A 16,219-nucleotide genomic window follows, 5' to 3' on the forward strand; every position below is an offset into this window, starting at 1 on the left:
TTGCCTCTGCCATTTCCACTGCTTAGAAGACTTAGGCCCAGCCAGTCATGGTGGCTCATGCCTGTGGTCCCAGAACTTTGGGAGGCTGAGGTGGGCCAATCACCTGATGTCAGGAGTTCAAGAGCAGCCTGGCCAACATGGTGAAACCCCATCTCTACTAAAAAGACAAAAATTAGCTGGGCGTAGTGGCGGGCACCTATAATCCCAGCTACTTGGGAGGCTGAGGCAGGAGAATCGCTTGAACCCAGGAGGCAGAGGTTGCAGTGAGCCTAGATCACACGATTGCACTCCAGCCTGGGGCACAAGAGAGAGACTTTGTCTCAAAAAAACAAAAACAAAGACAAAAACAACAACAACAAAAACAACCTAGGCCTAGGTCCTCTGCTTCTACCAATGTAAGTTGGACCAGTCCTTCCATGTCTTTCTCTTACCTGTATCCTTTGGGAGGACTTTTCTGAGACTGTTCCACCCTATATCTCACTTTTTCTTTTCTCAATACCTACATCATACTCTTTGTCCACAAAATTTGATGCTTATACTTTACAGATTTGTAGGTTGTCTTGCTTTCTAATAACTCCCTACACTTCCATCTTATTTCCTCTAAGTAAATTGTAAACTCTTTAATGGGTGATGTGTTAGTCAGTTTTTGCTTTGTTACAAAGAAATATCTGAAGCTGTGTACTTTATGAAGGAAAGAGGTTGAATTGGCTCATGGTTCTGCAGACTGTATATGAAGCACGGTGCTGGTTTCTGCTTTTGGAAAGGGCTTCAGGAAGCTTACAGTCACGATGGAGGGGAAGGGGAGAGGGAGTAAGAGAGGGGGAGAGGTACCACACCCTTTTAAGTAACCAGATCTTGTGTAAACTAACAGAGCCAGAACTCACTCATCACCAAGGGGATGGCACTAAGCCATTCATGAAGGATCCGCTCCCCTCATCCAATACCTTTCACTAGGCTCTACCTCTAACACGGGATTACATTTCAACATGAGATTTAAAGGGGACAAACATCCCAACCATATCAGCTGAGTTGCTGTTTTCTGCCTTTCCAACTTCTATTCTCCTCTTACCCAATACCCATTCCCAACCCAAACACCTGGCACAGGAGTAGACACAGTAGAACTTCATATAAGTACTACCTGCTAATTTAGCATCTCTTGTTATACTTTTTTCAATGTACTTGGGAACTCAAGGACATGGTCATCAATATACTGCCTGGATGAGAGTGGCGTATCCCTACTACCACTGCATTATGATTGTCTGCTTATGTGCCTGTGTCCCTATCAAACTGATAGAGTCCTGGAAACAGAGATTATAGATTTTCACCTCTGTTGCCCTAAGAACTTGTACAGGGGTTGGCACATAACAGATAATCAATCAATGATGAATTTAAGAAATGGTGGGTCAACGAATTTGAAGAAATTCACTTTTGCCTAAAAAAAAATTTGACTATTTAGATTAGTTCAGTAAACAAATTAAGATGTTTGAACCATTTACACATATGGGCCCAGTCCTCATGAGAATATGAAACGTGTTTTTAGGAGTCAGATAAAATTAGAACTAAAATTGAAATGGAAGAAAAATATTAAAGAAAGCCATTGACTACTAATGGCTTTATTGTTCTACTCAGGAGCATTATGGAGCTTTCAAGGTTTTAAACCTAAAGAAAAACTCTTAACAGTAAAATTTCTATCAGGAGAGAGAGCTAGTTTGAGGTCTCTTGGTACTGCTTAATTCACACTCAAGAAGTAACTCTCTTCTGTCTTCTGGAAGCTACGCTATTGTTCCTCCTTCCCCACCCAACAACCAAAAAACAAAGCAGTTTCAAGTCCTGGAAAGTACAGAAGAAAAATCTTCTCTGCTCATGTTGTAGGTGTGTTTCTTCCACTACTTGTGGTGGAATTCATCAACCAGGTTGGGGCATGTCCAGGCTGTGTTCCACACATCTTCTTCTGAATCCTCAGACCAGGCAGAAATCAGACACTTCCGTGTTGTCCTTTAAGAGAAGAGCTGGCATTTCAGTGTTTTAAACACTGGCATATTCTGGTTCAATGGCCCAGCTAGATGTAAGGAAAGTGTGTTACTCCATTTTTTTCATCCTTTGAACCAAAAAGATGCTCTTCCTTATGTTTTACTCCACCTGACCATTGCGTGGCTTGAAGGAAAAAAGAGAACACTTTTCAAGAGCTGAGAAAATTGGCATTGATTTAACATAATTTAGTTAAAAGTTAGTTCTCCCCTGCCGTGAGCCACAGCTGATTATTTAGAGAATTATTACCATTCAGTGTTCATTGAGTTTTATCTTTCTAAATTTTCACTGATTAGCATGATTTGTTACTAGGAAAAATATTATGATTTTAATTGCATTTTGGCATCTTAAAAGAATGTTTCACACTACTTAACATCTGCAGTCAACAGATGTTTAAACACAACTCCCTCAATGACTAAAATTTGGCAAAATGTATAATAGTTGGAACAGCTTAAAATTCTAAATATACTTCTAGGAACATGATACAGGGAGATGAAGTACTACTTGTATGTGTTTTATATTAAATATTAAAATATTACATATACCATCCGTCTCGGAGATGACAGGTTTCAGGGAAAAAATCAACAACAACCAAGAGATGTTTCAACCCTACCATACCAGAGATATTCTATCTATAAGCAGGGCTATGTCTTATGGTCACTGTCAACTGCAGTGGGGACCCTTTTTTAAGTGCTGCTTATTGTGGTTAACTCTAGAGGCTGGCAGAGGCAAAACTGTGAGACAGATACGTTTGTCCCTTTTGCTTCCCCTTTTGGCATCCTTCTTTTCTCTGACTCAGATCCTCAGGAGCTTCCATGGAGGTATATTCTAAGATTAATACATCAGATTTGAGTTTAAGTTAATTGGTCAGCCTTCAGTTAACTGGGACAAAGATTCATTCATATCAGTGTGTGTGTGTGTGCTGTCTGTCTGCTGTCTGTTTCTCAAGGCAGGGGTGTAGAGAGGAGAGAGGATGACCCAGTTAGCATTTCCTCAACTATTTAACCAGCCAATGGTCAAATTAGCATTTGACCAACCATTTAAGCTGTTATGTTTAGCATGGCTTAAAGAAATCCAGAGAAAAATCATGAATTTCATTTCAATCACAACTTTTTTTTTTTTATTATTATACTTTAAGTTCTAGGGTACAAGTGCATAACGTGCAGGTTTGTTACATATGTATACTTGTGCCATGTTGGTGTGCTGCACCCATCAACTCGTCAGCACCCATCAATTCATCATTTATATCATGTATAACTCCCCAATGCAATCCCTCCCCCCTCCCCCCACCCCATGATAGGCCCCAGTGTGGGATGTTCCCCTTCCCGAGTCCAAGTGATCTCATTGTTCAGTTCCCACCTATGAGTGAGAACATGCGGTGTTTGGTTTTCTGTTCTTGTGATAGTTTGCTAAGAATGATGGTTTCCAGCTGCATCCATGTCCCTACAAAGGACGCAAACTCATCCTTTTTTATGGCTGCATAGTATTCCATGGTGTATATGTGCCACATTTTCTTAATCCAGTCTGTCACAGATGGACATTTGGGTTGATTCCAAGTCTTTGCTATTGTGAATAGTGCCGCAATAAACATACGTGTGCATGTGTCTTTGTAGTAGAATAATTTATAATCCTTTGGGTATATACCCAGTAGTGGGATGGCTGGGTCATATGGTACATCTAGTTCTAGATCCTTGAGGAATTGCCATACTGTTTTCCACAATGGTTGAACTAGTTTACAATCCCACCAACAGTGTAAAAGTGTTCCTATTTCTCCACATCCTCTCCAACACCTGTTGTTTTCTGACTTTTTAATGATTGCCATTCTAACTGGTGTGAGATGGTATCTCACTGTGGTTTTGATTTGCATTTCTCTGATGGCGAGTGATGATGAGCATTTTTTCATGTGTCTGTTGGCTGTATGAATATCTTCTTTTGAGAAATGTCTCTTCATATCCTTTGCCCACTTTTTGATGGGGTTGTTTGTTTTTTTCTTGTATATTTGTTTGAGTTCTTTGTAGATTCTGGATATTAGCCCTTTGTCAGATGAGTAGATTGCAAAAATTTTCTCCCATTCTGTAGGTTGCCTGTTCACTCTGATGGTAGTTTCTTTTGCTGTGCAGAAGCTCTTTAGTTTAATTAGATCCCATTTGTCAATTTTGGCTTTTGCTGCCATTGCTTTTGGTATTTTAGACATGAAGTCCTTGCCCATGCCTATGTCCTGAATGGTACTACCTAGATTTTTTTCTAGGGTTTTTATGGTGTCAGGTCTAACATTTAAGTCTCTAATCCATCTTGAATTAATCTTCGTATAAGGAGTAAGGAAAGGATCCAGTTTTAGCTTTCTACTTATGGCTAGCCAATTTTCCCAGCACCATTTATTAAATAGGGAATCCTTTCCCCATTTCTTGTTTCTCTCAGGTTTGTCAAAGATCAGATGGCTGTAGATGTGTGGTATTATTTCTGAGGACTCTGTTCTGTTCCATTGGTCTATATCTCTGTTTTGGTACCAGTACCATGCTGTTTTGGTTACTGTAGCCTTGTAGTATAGTTTGAAGTCAGGTAGTGTGACGCCTCCAGCTTTGTTCTTTTGACTTAGGATTGTCTTGGCAATGCGGGCTCTTTTTTGGTTCCATATGAACTTTAAAGCAGTTTTTTTCCAATTCTGTGAAGAAAGTCATTGGTAGCTTGATGAGGATGGCATTGAATCTATAAATAACCTTGGGCAGTATGGCCATTTTCACGATATTGATTCTTCCTATCCATGAGCATGGTATGTTCTTCCATTTGTTTGTGTCCTCTTTGATTTCACTGAGCAGTGGTTTGTAGTTCTCCTTGAAGAGGTCCTTGACATCCCTTGTAAGTTGGATTCCTAGGTATTTGATTCTCTTTGAAGCAATTGTGAATGGAAGTTCATTCCTGATTTGGCTCTCTGCTTGTCTGTTACTGGTGTATAAGAATGCTTGTGATTTTTGCACATTAATTTTGTATCCTGAGACTTTGCTGAAGTTGCTTATCAGCTTAAGGAGATTTTGGGCTGAGACGATGGGGTTTTCTAAATATACAATCATGTCATCTGCAAACAGGGACAATTTAACTTCTTCTTTTCCTAACTGAATACATTTGATTTCTTTCTCTTGCCCGATTGCCCTAGCCAGAACTTCCAACACTATGTTGAATAGGAGTGGTGAGAGAGGGCATCCCTGTCTTGTGCCAGTTTTCAAAGGGAATTTTTCCAGTTTTTGCCCATTCAGTATGATATTAGCTGTGGGTTTGTCATAAATAGCTCTTATTATTTTGAGGTACGTTCCATCAATACCGAATTTATTGAGCGTTTTTAGCATGAAGGGCTGTTGAATTTTGTCAAAAGCCTTTTCTGCATCTATTGAGATAATCATGTGGTTCTTGTCTTTGGTTCTGTTTATATGCTGGATTACGTTTATTGATTTGCGAATGTTGAACCAGCCTTGCATCCCAGGGATGAAGCCCACTTGATCATGGTGGATAAGCTTTTTGATGTGCTGCTGAATCCGGTTTGCCAGTATTTTACTGAGGATTTTTGCATCGATGTTCATCAGTGATATTGGTCTAAAATTCTCTTTTTTTGTTGTGTCTCTGCCAGGCTTTGGTATCAGGATGATGTTGGCCTCATAAAATGAGTTAGGGAGGATTCCCTCTTTTTCTATTGATTGCAATAGTTTCAGAAGGAATGGTACCAGCTCCTCCTTGTACCTCTGGTAGAATTCAGCTGTGAATCCATCTGGTCCTGGACTTTTTTTGGTGGGTAGGCTATTAATTGTTGCCTCAATTTCAGAGCCTGCTATTGGTCTATTCAGGGATTCCACTTCTTCCTGGTTTAGTCTTGGGAGAGTGTAAGTGTCCAGGAAATTATCCATTTCTTCTAGATTTTCTAGTTGATTTGCGTAGAGGTGTTTATAATATTCTCTGATGGTATTTGTATTTCTGTGGGGTCAGTGGTGATATCCCCTTTATCATTTTTTATTGCGTCTATTTGATTCCTTTCTCTTTTCTTCTTTATTAGTCTTACTAGCGGTCTGTCAATTTTGTTGATCTTTCCAAAAAACCAACTCCTGGATTCATTGATTTTTTGGAGGGTTTTTTGTGTCTCTATCTCCTTCAGTTCTGCTCTGATCTTAGTTATTTCTTGCCTTCTGCTAGCTTTTGAATGTGTTTGCTCTTGCCTCTCTAGTTCTTTTAATTGTGATGTTAGAGTGTCCATTTTAGATCTTTCCTGCTTTCTCTTGTGGGCAAACTGCTATAAATTTCCCTCTACATACTGCTTTAAATGTGTCCCAGAGATTCTGGTATGTTGTATCTTTGTTCTCGTTGGTTTCAAAGAACATCTTTATTTCTGCCTTCATTTCGTTGTGTACCCAGTAGTCATTCAGGAGCAGGTTGTTCAGTTTCCATGTAGTTGAGCGGTTTTGATTGAGTTTCTTAGTCCTGAGTTCTAGTTTGATTGCACTGTGGTCTGAGAGACAGTTTGTTATAATTTCTGTTCTTTTACATTTGCTGAGGAGTGCTTTACTTCCAATTATGTGGTCAATTTTGGAATAAGTGCGATGTGGTGCTGAGAAGAATGTATATTCTGTAGATTTGGGGTGGAGAGTTCTGTAGATGTCTATTAGGTCCGCTTGGTGCAGAGATGAGTTCAATTCCTGGATATCCTTGTTAACTTTCTGTCTCATTGATCTGTCTAATGTAGACAGTGGAGTGTTGAAGTCTCCCATTATTATTGTGTAGAGTCTAAGTCTCTTTGTAAGTCTCTAAGGACTTGGTTTATGAATCTGGGTGCTCCTGTATTGGGTGCATATATATTTAGGATAGTTAGCTCTTCCTGTTGAATTGATCCCTTTACCATTATGTAATGTCCTTCTTTGTCTCTTTTGATCTTTGATGATTTAAAGTCTGTTTTATCAGAGACTAGGATTGCAACCCCTGCTTTTTTTGGTTCTCCATTTGCTTGGTAGATCTTCCTCCATCCCTTTATTTTGAGCCCATGTATGTCTCTGCATGTGAGATGGGTCTCCTGAATACAGCAGACTGATGGGTCTTGACTCTTTATCCAGTTTGCCAGTCTGTGTCTTTTAATTGGAGCATTTACTCCATTAACATTTAAGGTTAATATTGTTATGTGTGACCTTGATCCTGCCATTATGATATTAACTGGTTATTTTGCTCATTAGTTGATGCAGTTTCTTCCTAGCCTCGATGGTCTTTACATTTTGGCATGTTTTTGCAATGGCTGGTAGCGGTTGTTCCTTTCCATGTTTAGGGCTTCCTTCAGGGTCTCCTGTAAGGCAGGCCTGGTGGTGACAAAATCTCTAAGCATTTGCTTATCTGTAAAGGATTTTATTTCTCCTTCACTTATGAAACTTAGTTTGGCTGGATATGAAATTCTGGGTTTAAAATTCTTTTCTTTAAGAACGTTGAATATTGGCCCCCACTCTCTTCTGGCTTGTAGAGTTTCTGCCGAGAGATCTGCTGTTAGTCTGATGGGCTTCCCTTTGTGGGTAACCCGACCTTTCTCTCTGGCTGCCCTTAAGATTTTTTCCTTCATTTCAACTTTGGTGAATCTGGCAATTATGTGTCTTGGAGTTGCTCTTCTCGAGGAGTATCTTTGTGGCGTTCTCTGTATTTCCTGAATTTGAATGTTGGCCTGCCCTACTAGGTTGGGGAAGTTCTCCTGGATGATATCCTGAAGAGTGTTTTCCAACTTGGTTCCATTTTCCCCCTCACTTTCAGGCACCCCAATCTGACGTAGATTTGGTCTTTTTACATAATCCCATACTTCTTGCAGGCTTTGTTCATTTCTTTTTCTTCTTTTTTCTTTTGGTTTCTCTTCTCGCTTCATTTCATTCATTTGATCCTCAATCGCTGATACTCTTTCTTCCAGTTGATCGAGTAGGTTACTGAAGCTTGTGCATTTGTCACGTATTTCTCGTGTCATGGTTTTCATCTCTGTCATTTCGTTTATGACCTTCTCTGCTTTAATTAGTCTAGCTGTCAATTCTTCCACTCTTTTTTCAAGATTTTTAGTTTCTTTGCGCTGGGTACGTAATTCCTCCTTTAGCTCTGAGAAGTTTGATGGACTGAAGCCTTCTTCTCTCATCTCGTCAAAGTCATTCTCTGACCAGCTTTGATCCGTTGCTGGCAATGGGCTGCGCTCCTTTGCAGGGGGAGATGCGCTCTTATTTTTTGAATTTCCAGCTTTTCTGCCCTGCTTTTTCCCCATCTTTGTGGTTTTATCTGTCTCTGGTCTTTGATGATGGTGACGTACTGATGGGGTTTTGGTATAGGTGTCCTTCCTGTTTGATAGTTTTCCTTCTGACAGTCAGGACCCTCAGCTATAGGTCTGTTGGAGATTGCTTGAGGTCCACTCCAGACCCTGTTTGCCTGGGTATCAGCAGCAGAGGTTGTAGAAGATAGAATATTGCTGAACAGCGAGTGTACCTGTCTGATTCTTACTTTGGAAGCTTCCTCTCAGGGGTGTACTCCACCCTGTGAGGTGTGGGGTGTCAGACTGCCCCTAGTGGGGGATGTCTCCCAGTTAGGCTACTCAGGGGTCAGGGACCCACTTGAGCAGGCAGTCTGTCCGTTCTCAGATCTCAACCTCCATGTTGGGAGATCCACTGCTCTCTTCAACGCTGTCAGACAGAGTCGTTCACGTCTGCACAGGCCTCTGCTGCTTCCCCTGTTGTTTTTTAGCTGTGCCCTGTCCCCAGAGGTGGAGTCTACAGAGACAGGCAGGTTTCCTTGAGCTGCTGTGAGCTCCACCCAGTTCGAGCTTCCCAGCGGCTTTGTTTACCTACTTAAGCCTCAGCAAAGGCGGGCATCCCTCCCCCAGCCTCGCTGCTGCCTTGCGGTGAGATTGCTGCAGACTGCTGTATTAGCAATGAGGGAGGCTCCGTGGGCATGGGACCCTCCCGGCCAGGTGTGGGATATATTCTCCTGGTGTGCCCGTTTCCTTAAAGCGCAGTATTCGGGTGGGAGTTACCCGATTTTCCAGGTGTTGTGTGTCTCAGTTCCCCTGGGTAGGAAAAGGGACTCCCTTCCCCCTTGCGCTTCCCAGGTGAGGCGATGCCTCACCCTGCTTCAGCTCTTGCTGGTCAGGCTGCAGCAGCTGACCAGCACCAATTGTCCGGCACTCCCTAGTGAGATGACCCCAGTACCTCAGTTGAAAATGCAGAAATCACCGGTTTTCTGTGTCGCTCGCGCTGGGAGTTGGAGACTGGAGCTGTTCCTATTCGGCCATCTTGCTCCGCCCCCTCAATCACAACTTTTAACAATCTACTCCTATGGGCACTTTATGACAGTTGATAACTCAGGGCTTAGCAGAGAATTGCTTCCTGTCCCCTTGTTGAACTCACCCCCAATAAAAATGCCATTTCTACATCAAGAATCCTAGAGGCTGTAGCAGAAAGAATGAGAAATCCATATTTTCTATCCCTGGATGGTTAAGTTCACAGTCACAGGAACTGTGCAGATATAAAGACTTTCAATCAATATATCTCTGCCTAAGCTTATCCTGTTATTCTGTTCTCTGTTACTGATTTAAGTCAGTAAATTTTGAGTACAGCCAGTTACTTTATATATTATGGGTGGGCCTAGTCCAATCAGGTGAGGCCTTAGAAGCAAAGGCTAAGATTTCCTGAAGAAAAAAGAAATTGGTCTCAAAACTGCAGCATAGAAACCCTACTAGAATTTCCAGCCTGGCCTGACCTGCAGATTGGGGACTCAACACTGACTGAAAAATCAACTCATCTGAATTTTCAGACTGCCAGCTTTCCCTACAGATTTTGGACTGGCTGGCCCCCACAACTGAATAAGCCAATTCCCTAAAATCTCCTCTCTCTCTCCTCTCCCTCTTGACTAGTCCACATTTGTATATGTAACATCTGGATTCAGAGAAGGTGACTGTAGCCAGGAGGAAGTCGAATCATGGAGAGATAAATAGGACTAGGCCATGAGAAGTGCAGTGCAGATGGTCCATCAGGAAGGGGAAGAAGCTTGTACAAAGACCAAGGAGATGGGGTCTCTGCCTTTGAGGGGGAGAATGGAGGGAGAGAGCCTGAGTGTTGGGAGACTGTGTGTTAGTGGGTACTAAGTGGGTACTAAGACTGGATGGATTGGTAGGACCCAAGAACTGATGTGTAGAAAAGAACCTCTTCTTCTTTTTTTTCCATGCAGGGGGCTTAGAATTATTGCATTTTTTATTTTATTTTTTTATTTTTATTTTTTATTATACTTTAAGTTCTAGGGTACATGTGCATAACGTGCAGGTTTGTTACATATGTATACTTGTGCCATGTTGGTGTGCTGTACCCATCAACTCGTCAGCACCCATCAATTCATCATTTATATCAGGTATAACTCCCAATGCAATCCCTCCCCCCTCCCCCCTCCCCATGATAGGCCCTGGTGTGTGATATTCCCCTTCCCGAGTCCAAGTGATCTCATTGTTCAGTTCCCACCTATGAGTGAGAACATGCGGTGTTTGGTTTTCTGTTCTTGTGATAGTTTGCTAAGAATGATGGTTTCCAGCTGCATCCATGTCCCTACAAAGGATGCAAACTCATCGTTTTTTATGGCTGCATAGTATTCCATGGTGTATATGTGCCACATTTTCTTAATCCAGTCTGTCACAGATGGACATTATGGTTGATTCCAAGTCTTTGCTATTGTGAATAGTGCCGCAATAAACATACGTGTGCATGTGTCTTTATAGCAGCATGATTTATAATCCTTTGGGTATATACCCAGTAGTGGGATGGCTGGGTCATATGGTACATCTAGTTCTAGATCCTTGAGGAATTGCCATACTGTTTTCCATAATGGTTGAACTAGTTTACAATCCCACCAACAGTGTAAAAGTGTTCCTATTTCTCCACATCCTCTCCAACACCTGTTGTTTCCTGACTTTTTAATGATTGCCATTCTAACTGGTGTGAGATGGTATCTCACTGTGGTTTTGATTTGCATTTCTCTGATGGCGAGTGATGATGAGCATTTTTTCATGTGTCTGTTGGCTGTATGAATGTCCTCTTTTGAGAAATGTCTGAAGAGCTTCTGCACAGCAGAAGAAACTACCATCAGAGTGAACAGGCAACCTACAGAATGGGAGAAAATTTTTGCAATCTACTCATCTGACAAAGGGCTAATATCCAGAATCTACAAAGAACTCAAACAAATATACAAGAAAAAAACAAACAACTCCATCAAAAAGTGGGCAAAGGATATGAATTATTGCATTTTTAAAAACAGAGTCATCTTTTCTATAGTACTCTACAACAGAGTCCACTTCAGACTGTGCAGCTGCCCCCAGCTATCACCATATCTTCTGTCTTTCATATCCATCCCCAAAGGTATTTGCTCTTCCTAAAAGGGACGCCCTCCAAAGAAATTTTAAAAGAATCTTATCAAGGAGTCCTGGAGAAGAAAGGGATGTGGGGGTCAAGTCACAACTTTGAGGGGAAATAGAAAGAGGGCCCCTTTCTGAGAAAGGAGAATTTCAAAGAGTCTAAGAGAACCAAAAATTCAGGACTCAGGAGGGTAAGCATTCCTGTTTATGCAAGCATCACAGACCATTTGAGTGAGTGGGTTTTTCAGGTGATATTTAAATGAATAAACATGTCTATCCATGTCTCAGGGTCAGAAATGGTACTTTTGCAACTGATTCTGTCCCTCTTGAGAGGCTTCCACAAGACTGAGAGGGTGGGATGACTTAATGAACATTAAAAACAATGTTATTAGGCCGGGTATGGTGGCACATGCCTATAATTCTAGCACTTTGGGAGGCTGAGGTAGGCAGGCCCAGGAGTTTGAGACCAATCTGGGCAACATGGTGAGACCCTGTCTCTAATAAAAATGCAAAAATTTAGCCAGGCATGGTGGCACACACCTGGAGTCCCAGCTACTCGGGAGGCTGAGGTGGGAAGATCACCTGAGCTCAGGAAGTCAAGGCTGCAGTGAGCCAAGATTGCACTACTGCACTCTAGCCTGCATGGGCAGGAGTGAGACCTTGTTTGAAACACAAAAAACAATCAAACAAAAAAACCGCACACAATGTTATTTTTAAAATATTGAGGGGAGAGGAGGTGGAAAAAAAGGGGAAAACCTAAAACTCTCCATATTCCTACCATCAAAAAATTACATTAATGTGATAAGTGACTTTCTCCCCTCTGAATCTCCAATTCCATTACTTGTCGTAAATATGAATCTTATTCCACAACCTCAGATGTGCAAAAAAAAAAAAAAAATAGCACTTTACTTTTTACATAAAATTAATTATAAGCCTATAGCAACTCTCTTTATCCTATTAGATAATTAGGAATTTGGTCTCAGATATTATTGTCACCCTCAGGGATGGGCAAGGGTCTCAGGGTTTTGTGTAGCACCAAACCCTAATAAGATCTCTTCAGCCATTGAACTTACTCTATCTACAGTATTAACTGCTGAAGTGTCCATGGTCTCAGACTACAAGGTCTCTTCTGGTTCTGGCTCCCCTGCTGCCGCTTCTAAAACCAGGAGAATCTTTGGTGAAGCTTTGGAATTCCCAGCTCCCTAGCCCAGCCTCCCTAGGGTCTTCCTCCGCATCAGAGTGCTCCAGAACTCAGACTAAGATTCCATTTACACTCCAAACACCTTCCCTTCTCTCTCCAGTTCCTCCAGAACACCAAGCATAATCTCCTCAATGGGTTTAGGTTTTACAAAATTCAGGACCAGAATCGGAAGTGTCTTGCAGACAACTTTGGCTTCTGGCCCTATGACAAACATCTCCCTTGTGGCAAGAGGCCACAAAAAAGCCCTGACCATCTGCTTACAAGGGAGGAGGGGAAGAAACACTGGGAGGACAAACACAAGTTAATATTCCAAAAATTATACCACCACAAACTGTTGACCGTTTGCTAAGTCTCTTTCCCGAATGTTCTTGTGCTTATAAAGCAAAAATCTCTACACATAAGCTTTTCTTTTTTAAGCAAAAAGGGGATTGTACTATATATATGTAGTTACAGCTTGCTTTTTTTTTTCACATAGTATAGTGTGAGTATCTTCCTAGAGTGTCCTTATTTTATTTGTAACATTGGTTACTGCTCCACTGATGGGTACTCAGGTGGTTTCCATTGTTTTGCTCTTTCACACAATGCTGTATTGTGCACATACATGTACATCTCTGTGTTATTTTTCTATCATCACTTTCTAGAAGTGAACTGACTAGGTTGACCAAGTGGCTAGTGAATCAATACTCAGGTTTATTTGCAAACAGGAGCATAGTTCTCTGTTTCTCTGCACTGCGGGCCCCGGCCAACTCTGGTGGGTTGGTTAGCACATGCTGGTTTTAGAGAAAGAGCCTGAAAATGCATTTCTCAAGATCTTAGTCTTCATGCATTTGAAAAAGTTGGTGGAGTTGGTGCAAAGATTATTCTAAACATCTTTCTAGTTTGCCTCAGTGAATAGGACTGTCACTATTAGTGTATAGGAAACAATCATCTGGGCTTTACAGCTAACCAGCTAAGAGACCCTGGACAAACCATGTCCCACTTGAGGTCTCAGGTAGATCATGTAAAATGGAGATGGGACAGACAGACAATCTCCTAAAGACTCCCTGAAGTGTTATCATACATATTATCATATGTCCTCTGCATTCATAAACATACAATGTCCTGGGCAGGTAACAAGTATCTGTCTGTGGATTGATGACAGACGTTGGGCTATATTGACTTTGCTATGCCTCTTCAGTTTCCTACTTTATATTTTTGGAACAGTACAATATATTTGTATTAACTTGTGTTCCTCCAAAAGCTGACCCAGGGACAAGGGTTCAATTTTAAGAGGTTTATATTTGGAAAGTGCAGGAAAGACCAGTAAGGGAGGTGGCTGATATAAGGTATGTTATCAAGCCAGCTGTCACTGGGCTTAATCCCGAAGGGCAATGCTGAGAAACAGCATAAAACCCATGCTTCAGAGTTATCTGCCTTTGGATCAAGGGTGCTGGGGTGTTCATACATGAAATCCCATCAGCACACCCTAATGTGCTAATGTGCTAATTATCAGCACATCTAGCCTGCCATGCAAAGGCTTAGCAGCCTGCCTTGGTTTAAGGAAAAGCCTTCCGGTCAAGAGTGCAAAAAGAGTTTTCTGGAACACAGCTAAGGGATGTAGGCATGGCCACAGTGTCTACTGTGTAACTCTCACAGTTCCCCTCACACCAGCCTTGCTTTACTCTTCTGTGTCTTTGCTCATGTTGTCTTCCCTTCTTTCCCTTTCTGATCAATTTCAAATCCTCAGACTTCCTAGGTTTGTGTCCTGCCTCTGCTACTTCCTAGCTGAGTGACTTTAGACATGTTACTTAAGCGCTCTATGCCTCAGTTTCCTTATTTGGAAATAGACGTAGGGATCATTCTCATCTCATTAAACAGTTGTTAGGATCAAATGGTAATACTGGAAAGCACTTATGGAGGTGCCACCACTTAATACGTCTTCAGTAAATGTCATTTTTTAAATTATCCTTCAATAGCTACTTAAAGTGGTAATGCCTTGAAGAAAGCATCCCTGGGACTCCAGGCTGGGTTAAGGGCTCAGGCCCCTTCTTAACACATGATGATGACATTTTCCATATGCAAGTTTATCTTCTCCTATGGACAGTGAGTCCAGGAAGGCATCACTGTGGCTTACTCAAGTCTGTGTCCTCTGCAATTCTTGTAGGACCTAACCTGCCATTCTGTGAATGAGTAATAAACAGAGACTTTGCTTTCATTCATTCATAAATAAACCTTTTGCTTTAAGATTCACCCTGAGTAAAACATAAATTTCATCAAACTCTAGTAATAATACACTTCCTTTATCCTAACACATACATTGCCAACAGTGCTTCCTTAAAACGCACACACACACACACATGCACATACAAACCACTGCTTAATATTTCTGAAATCAGGTTGTCAGTCTTAATACTGAGATTTTTTTCATTTTATCTGCCTTTCTTATTATTAAATAATAATAAGATTATTATTAAATAAATGATTAAATAAATGCTAGACTCTAGTATTAAAATTGACAAATGTATGGTTTAGACATCAAAGTGAAGGATAACTTGGGAATAGTTCTCAGTTGCTCTTCAAGAAGAAAGCAGGTTCCTGGGGTTCCTCGCCATGTGGTGGATCTCATACTCCCGTCATTCTGCTAACACAATCCCAGGAGCTGATTCTGTTGCGTCTCGCAGGGTATCCGTCTCATCCCGATCAAGGATGAGCAGGGCAGACTGGTAGGTCCTAGGAGTGGGAAAGGACAGAAGAACTAGTCAGATGCCATGTTGGAAGGTCAAGACAGAGATGCCAAATCAGATGTCAGGATGGAGGAGCCAACAAAATGGGCAATAGGGGACACAGTTGAGGAATGGAGTGACAGTAGCAAGAGAATGAGAAGTAGGAACCCGGCACAGAGATGTACACCCAGCCAAGAGGTTATCCTGCATTAGATGACGGTGAGCTGGCCTGGAATAGATACCCCAAAACCAAGATCCATGGCAGAGGGGACACTAGCAGTACAGGGTCTGGTCCTGGACATCAGGTGGGTGAAGCTTTTGGGGATGGTGGAGAAGACGGCATTGATGATGAACCATGAGCCTTGGGAGGGTTTAGTCAGATATTAAACATTGCCTCATTTAATTTTGCTTGAAAAGAAAAATAATTCAGGTTAGAATATTTTAGAAGACAGGCTTGCTAGTATCACTAAACCAGAAAAAAAAATTATCAAATATGTGTATGTATATATATATAAAAGAGTAAATCCAGATTTGAATCCAGTCTCCTTGAGTTAATAGCTAGAAGAATTTGGGCAAACAATTTGGACAAGCAAGTTCTCTGCATTTAACTTTTCATCATGAAATACACATAATACTCCTGGGCTGTTGTGAGGAATTATTAAGATAAGAAGATAATGACAGCAATGGTCTACTGAATACTTAATATTTCCAGGCACGGTACCAAGGGTTTTCCCATACTTTGGTCTTATTTTCTAAAATTAGCCTACAAGGCAAGTACTACAGATTCTTATTTTACAGCTGCAAATTGAGTTTCAGTGTGATTAAGTAACTTGTGCCATGTCTCATAGCTAAAGAATATATATACATCATCACACATGGAATACAGTAGGTGTTTAACACATGTGAGTT

At 41.3% G+C, this 16,219-nt stretch overlaps 1 long non-coding RNA gene across 1 annotated transcript; it reads right to left on the reverse strand.

Moving 5' to 3' along the window:
- Positions 1–1,368: 1,368 nt before the first annotated feature.
- LOC104671125 lies at positions 1,369–15,323 on the reverse strand. The gene is made up of 3 exons (XR_749249.2): positions 15,122–15,323; positions 2,084–2,154; positions 1,369–1,995 (listed from the first exon to the last, which is right to left on the reverse strand). It is a non-coding gene; the product is annotated as an uncharacterized LOC104671125 (long non-coding RNA).
- Positions 15,324–16,219: the final 896 nt, after the last annotated feature.

Source organism: Rhinopithecus roxellana, chromosome 15 (genome assembly GCF_007565055.1).
Source record: "Rhinopithecus roxellana isolate Shanxi Qingling chromosome 15, ASM756505v1, whole genome shotgun sequence".
NCBI classification, from domain to species: domain Eukaryota; kingdom Metazoa; phylum Chordata; class Mammalia; order Primates; family Cercopithecidae; genus Rhinopithecus; species Rhinopithecus roxellana.